This window comes from Dermacentor albipictus, chromosome 1, assembly GCF_038994185.2.
Source record: "Dermacentor albipictus isolate Rhodes 1998 colony chromosome 1, USDA_Dalb.pri_finalv2, whole genome shotgun sequence".
In the NCBI taxonomy this organism is placed as follows: Eukaryota; Metazoa; Arthropoda; class Arachnida; order Ixodida; family Ixodidae; genus Dermacentor; species Dermacentor albipictus.
The window spans coordinates 15,581,184-15,587,702 of NC_091821.1; the positions used below are offsets into that span (position 1 = coordinate 15,581,184).

Sequence of the window (6,519 nt, forward strand, 5' to 3'; positions counted from 1 at the left end):
GCCAGTATAGGTGCCGCCACCAAGTCTGGTAGACTTCCTCGTGAGACGGTCTTCATTGCGGCGCTCAGTGCTCCCGCTCGGCCATTGGAAGACGCGATTCGCTCGAGTTAATTTTCATTTGATCTCGAAATTCACTTTCTAAACGGCTATTAGTGAATTCGTTGCGCATGCAGACGCATAGTTTTCCCGAAGGCTGCACTAACAGTTCGATACAAAATGAACAAACGCGCTAAACGCTGTATAACGCACAGCCACATACAGTCTTTTACACGTGCAAATAAACACCCATGATTCATCGTTATGTGAAAGCTACATGGGTGTCTACGAGCTGCATAAGATACAGGCATTATAAATTTGCCAAAAAGATTAAATGCACACCTCGGCCTGACCACGCCGCCACCGTCGTATTTTCACTAAGGATAATATTTATCTAGCGCTGCCGTAATCAGTGGATATTCTGCGGTAACGACTGCACTAACTTGGAAGATACGGATAATTCGCAAACAACTGGTAAGCACAAACAAAAAACGTCAGAAAGCGCTGGCAACACGCCGGTATATATTCGGATGGACCTTTGCGTTGCGCACCAGTGTACCAGCGACTGATGTACCTGTCAAAACGGCTCTTCGGACACCCGCAACTCGAGCAGGTAAGCGCATATGCGAATTATATGGACAAGCATGCAGGTATGGGTAAGATGCACGAATAAGTAGACGGCAAAGTTAGTCTTTTCTTAACATTTGCAAAATGAGTCAAGACACTGCTTTATATTCGTTTGAAATGGAGTTAATCTTCTGCATGTGTAAGCAGCCACTCCATGGGTGCCGAAGGGCAAGCGGGCTGCTCGCATTTGCGTGTAAAAATCACAATTTCAAGTAATGTTTCTTCGTGTTCTAATCCGAGTTCTTGCTTCTTGTTAGGGTAGCAAGAGAGCGCGCAAGGTGGACACAAGTGGTTTCGAACGCTAGCATCACCACCGGCGTCCAGAGAACACACGCGGACTTGTCAACTGTCCAGCTGTCCACAGTTTGAAGTTGACCCCGACGCGCAGGAGCACTGTCACGGTACGGCTGCTGCAGCAAGGAAGCCAAGAGCGTACCGGCCTGTGACGACCGAACGCTGACGTCGGTCATTATCCTCGACAGCCCGCGAAGCGTCCAGTGGGCGCCAACGTTCGGTGCCCAAACTCTGGCTACGCTTGAGTGAGACCTCTCACGTCGCCGGTGCAGCAAACGCCGCTGATCGTGCTATGAACAGCTCTGCCGAAGAGCTGTGCAGCGAATTCACCGTATAAGATTTCGATACGCACCGTTCAATAATGGCGGAGGCAGTCGACGCGGACTCGCCCGGACGGAGCAGTTCCAGCCCTGTGCACGCGTTTGCGCTACGCAGCGAAAGAGACGAGGTCGCTCGGCGTATCTGCGTGCGCTGCAACCGTTGGAAGCGCCGTTCCAAACGTTCGCACTTCAGCCCGACTTACTTTACTGTAGGCGTCGGAATAGGCTTCCTGCTCATATCGCTCAGTCGCAGCTACTGGCGCTAGGATTCCAAACGAAATCGCCTCGCTAGCTGCGTTCTTGCAATCATGGGCCACGTGTCTTAGCGCTGCCGCAACTATAGTGGCAGAATTTTACCATTTAGTCGCATACTTGAATACAACGTCCATTTACTAAGTATTTCTAAACAAGTACTTGGCTTCTTGTTTCTGAATGGTTGCCTGTTCGTTCTCGCCATTTTTTGAATGATCGAGCAAATAAAGACTTCCCCTTCTGAACCAATGTCTCCGTCCACTTGCTCGTTGCGCTTATGCATGCGCTCTCCGCCAACTGTGCTGCGTGCAGCCAGCGTCTTTCGGGGCATGAGCGTTTGACCACAAACGCAGTAAGTATTCAACCCAGTGATGAATGGATGGATGCTAAGAGCGTCCCCTTTGGAACGGAGTGGTGGGTTGCGCCACTAAGCTCTTGTCATTACATTGCATAATGTCCTACCTATGTTTAAAAAAAAAAAGGCAGCGGGGAGGGGGGGGGGGACCCACGAAGAATTCCCGTCACCAAACTGCCATGAACGCTGCCATGAGTTCAGTGACGCCACACAGAACTATTTTTATTGTTCTGGCACGAAGTTCCGACCCACCAGTCAAACGTCATTTTTCCCCCGATCCAATGCTTCTCCTCAGTGGTGGATAAGCGCTACAGTTATCGATGGTGTGCATTTAGCCAGAGATCTTGTACTTCTATTTCCTACGTTGGTGGTTCCGCATCTGTGCGGTGCTTTTCACTTCGTACGCTGCCTGTCGCCGAGGCGCTGAAGCGAATTGACTAGCCATGGGAGCGGGTCATAACGTAACCGCTCGAAGACATCTCCAGAAAACCCCTCGGACACTTCATTGAACATCATGACAGCCCGGCGACAGGGTAGATGGAGTCCAAAGGGTGGTATGTATGTATAGCTTGAGCACCGTCTTGCCGTAATCAATCTGTTCAGGAGGAGCGCCCCTGTACAAGATAGAATCCCTCCTGTCTTTATGCCACTCCTGAACAACTTGCACTGGTGGAAGCGGTGGATGGTATTCATTCTCGGACACGTGAAGAACATCACGCAAGCAGCGCAACGTCACCATTTATCATATGAAGTGTTGAAAAAGTGTAAGCTTGGGCGAGTTGGTGATTCAATAGCGACATGTGTGCACAGCGCAAAAGACGAGGACTGTGTTGTGTTCTTCCTTCAGTCCTCGTCTTTTGCGCTGTGCACACGTGTTGAAGCTGGGTATCAAGTGCCTGCTTCATTCCCTTGCGCGGCCATGCGCGAAAGCATCGCGGCGCAGGTGCCCGAAGCCCTTTGAATGCAGTGACGCGAAACTGCCACCTGCGGCTATCAAGAGCACCGCTCCAGGGTGCACGCGCCAATCCCGGAGTCAGTCTTACCCAACCGACGCGCGGCAATTTCCCTTGCCTAATTAAGATTACCGTTTCACGTTGCTGTTAACCCGCATAAATCTTTTTGTGGAGCTGTAGAATGGCGTATGGGTGGTTTACGTTTGTTTTTCCGTGTATATATGTGGTGTGGAAAGAGCCTACTTTTTGTAAGGCGCATGTATACGAGTGCAATTCGTGTTGCGTTACCGACTTTATCTTCGCTCTGCCAATAATTGAAGGTTTCATTTGGAAGATGGGTATATACGTGTGCGCGGATGCTTGTACGCGGGACCCCTTGCGTCTTCTCGAGTACGCGGCGGAGGCTCGAAGTGATTCTGTACGTAACGTTAGTCTCTGTTCGTTCGTCTGTGCGTTTTCTGGTGTGCAGTTACTGCGGTAGTTGTTGCATGGTGCGACAATATCTTGCTTTACAATTATGCAGCGAAGTTACCGCTTTCCTCCCTGTATCTGAGGGTTGGCCCGGTAGGGATAAAGACATCAGCTGCGCCAGCAAAACAAGCGGGCAAAAAAAAAAAGAACAAGTGCAACTTGAAAACATGCGGCGCCTTACAAAATGACGCTGGTTGTATCATCTTCATGTAAGCCTGACAGACAAAGCTGCGAACCGCATAGCGGGAGACACGTGGTGCGAATTAGCGTATGTACCATGGTGCGACGTGTCGGAGTCCCACTTGCCGCATATGACGATTCGGGACACGTGGTACGAATCGGCGATCGGCGCCTAGTTCCGCCAAGAACCGGCACCCCTGCGTGGCCGCTCGGGATACTGCGGAACTTCCGAAGGAAAGGGAAAACAAATACTTTTGCACAGCTTTCTCATTTTACACAAACGATGCCAATAAATAAAAAACAACAATGTATATGCGAGCAGCATAGACGTGTTTCCGCAAAGCCGCGTCCGCAGAATCGGCTCCGTGGCGAGGAGCCGGCTGACCTGTAGCTCACTGGGCCATCGAATACGAGGAATCCGAGACCACCGGCGCTGGCGACACGCCCTCAAGCAGCTCGTAATAAAGGGCTTATGTGTACACAATTATGTACACAATTGTACACAAAGTGTACAAATTATGTACACAAAATGTACAAATTATGTACACAAAGTGTACACAATTATGTCGCGCTTAAGTTGCAATACATTTGAACTTGTCGATGCCAACGGTAGCGAACGAGCAAGCCAGGTCAACTGGCGGTCAATCGGATCCGGGGCCGACGGCTCTTGAGATCCGTCCGCAGCTCGTGCAAAAAGTGCCTATATTCGTCAACACAAATATTATTTGCACATTTATGTCGCTCTTAATGGAAATACAATTAGTTTTTCTGACGCCATTGTTAGCGATTCGAAAACACGCTTGCCAGGCGAGCCGCTTCGCATAGGTGATTGCTACGGCGGCTGCAATGACCGCTTGCTAGTCGAAATCGCGCCAACTGTTAACTATTTCGAGGAACGTTTCATAGCATGCACACTTTCGAGGTCACCTTTCGGGCCACCGTCAGCGGCGAAAGATGCCAGTGTCTCGACCAGAGAAGTCGCAGTTTCGCTCGAAAGGCGAAGCATCGATTGCAAGAGCAAATTAGTAGACAGTGATAACAAACAAGGATATCAGTTAATTTGGGTTAATTTTGACCACCTGGGGTTCTTTACCGGGCGCCCAATATGCGGTACCCACGCGTGTTTTTGCATTTTGCCGCCATCAAAATGCTGCATCCACGGCCGGGATCTAATACCGTGGCCTCGGGCTTAGCAGCGCAACTTCAAAGCCACTACTCCACCACGGTGTTGACGTGTTTATTACATCGGATGTTGCAGAGAACTTTTCTTTTTTTTTAAGTTCTCTTTGGCAGATAGCGCAGTTCTAGTCCATGAGCTACTCTACCCGAAGCTGACATTACTTGCACAAAAAATTGAAATGCATGATCCACTAATTAACATAAAATAACTAATTAGGTTTTAAACTATTTAGGCTATGGCACATATTCCAATTTACAAAGTCTAGCCGGGACGGATCCATTTGGAACGAAGGCGGATCGCAAGGTGGATACACTTGAAACAAATTCTCAGGGCGCCACCAGTATCAGGATATTAGTTCCCGAACTTTGCGGAAAAATGCATTGGGCTTAGTTACTTTTGTGCTTCACTGCATAAAACGACGTTCTGTGAAAAAAGTAAGTCGAATGATAGTGCATTTTTACCGTAAGTTTGACGGTGCATACGTCTTAAACGATGTCATCCACACAATTATTTTCACGTGGATATGCCTTCAGTCTCACCCGCTAGAATTTGTAAATTCCAATATTTGCCATAGGATAATTAGTCAAATATGTTATTAGTGAATCTTTGTTAATTATTTGTTTATGCATTTCAATGATTTGTGCAAATAATGTTTACCTCTCCGAGCAGACTTGCGCTAGACTAGGATTGTGCTATCTGCCATAGGCAATTAAAGCAAATGCAAGTGTTCGCTCATACACCCTGTATATATACGACCATATAAAACCAACAGGCAGTGAAGCCAAGGAAGGCATAGAAGTAAATAATTAGCCATCGTTGAAATGTAAATGTAGAAAATAATGAAGAAAAGGGAAAATGAAAGTGGACGAAAATAAAACTTGTTGCCGGTGGAGACCGAACCCACAATCATCACGCTATACGGCTCTGGCTCTGAGCGGCGCTGTCTAATTAACACTCCGACGGCTAGATCTGGTACGCATAAATATCGAAGCTATTAAACGGATTGATGTCCGTCGCGGTAGCACAATCGGTAGTGCATCGCCTCCGTAATGCGAAGGTTGTGCGTTCGGCCCCCACCGGCGACAGGTTATCTTTTCGTTTACTTTCATCGGCCCTTTAATTCATTATATTCTACATTTGAATTTCAGCCACTGCTAATTATCTCTTTGCTTTATTTGAATTCATCCCCTGTTTGCTTTACGTGGTCGTGATTAACAAAAATTGAGGTCCTCGGTTTCTCTTCTTTCATTCATGTGTAGGCGCTCCTGCGCAATAAAACTTTCATGTGACGGGGCCGCCTCGTTCTGTACTCTTTCATCCTAGTCGAGTCTTTGCGTTGCATTTTCAAGCAAGTAGATGAGATGCAAACTATATGCCGTGCTTTGGCTGAGTACGCTCAACCTAATCGAACACGCGCTGCGCTCGTAGTTTTTTTGACACATTTGCGAGTTTTATTTGCACGGCTAATAAAGGCAATACAGAGAAGTACTCAATCTGTGATTCTTTGATAAATATATCAGTTCTTTTTTACAGCTGTCTATTCGTTAATTTCACGGCAATAGAGCGTAAATTTGAAAGAAAAATGAAGGCCAAACTTTGATCTCTTTCATTTCACGACAAAACTTGAGCGCAGGAACGTCGTCGTGACGTCATAAATATTAAAGTACTTTTTTTTTTCATTGAACATTGTGGCTCAGTAGAATGTTTTGGAAGTTGATAAGTTCAGCCTCTGAGGCTTTAAGAGCACGACGTAGCCCTTATTTGGCGATAATACATTAATAATTCCCGAGCAGGTGCCATACAAATCCATGACATCACAGCTGGCTGGCGCTGGAACGTCAAGGTGGCTTC

The 6,519-nt window shown here is 47.5% G+C and overlaps 1 long non-coding RNA gene across 1 annotated transcript; it reads left to right on the plus strand.

Annotated features, from left to right (window-relative positions):
- The first annotated feature begins 378 nt into the window (after positions 1-378).
- Positions 379-1,774, plus strand: LOC139054682 (uncharacterized). Its single transcript, XR_011511421.1, has 2 exons — positions 379-649; positions 921-1,774. It is a non-coding gene; the product is annotated as an uncharacterized lncRNA (long non-coding RNA).
- Positions 1,775-6,519: the final 4,745 nt, after the last annotated feature.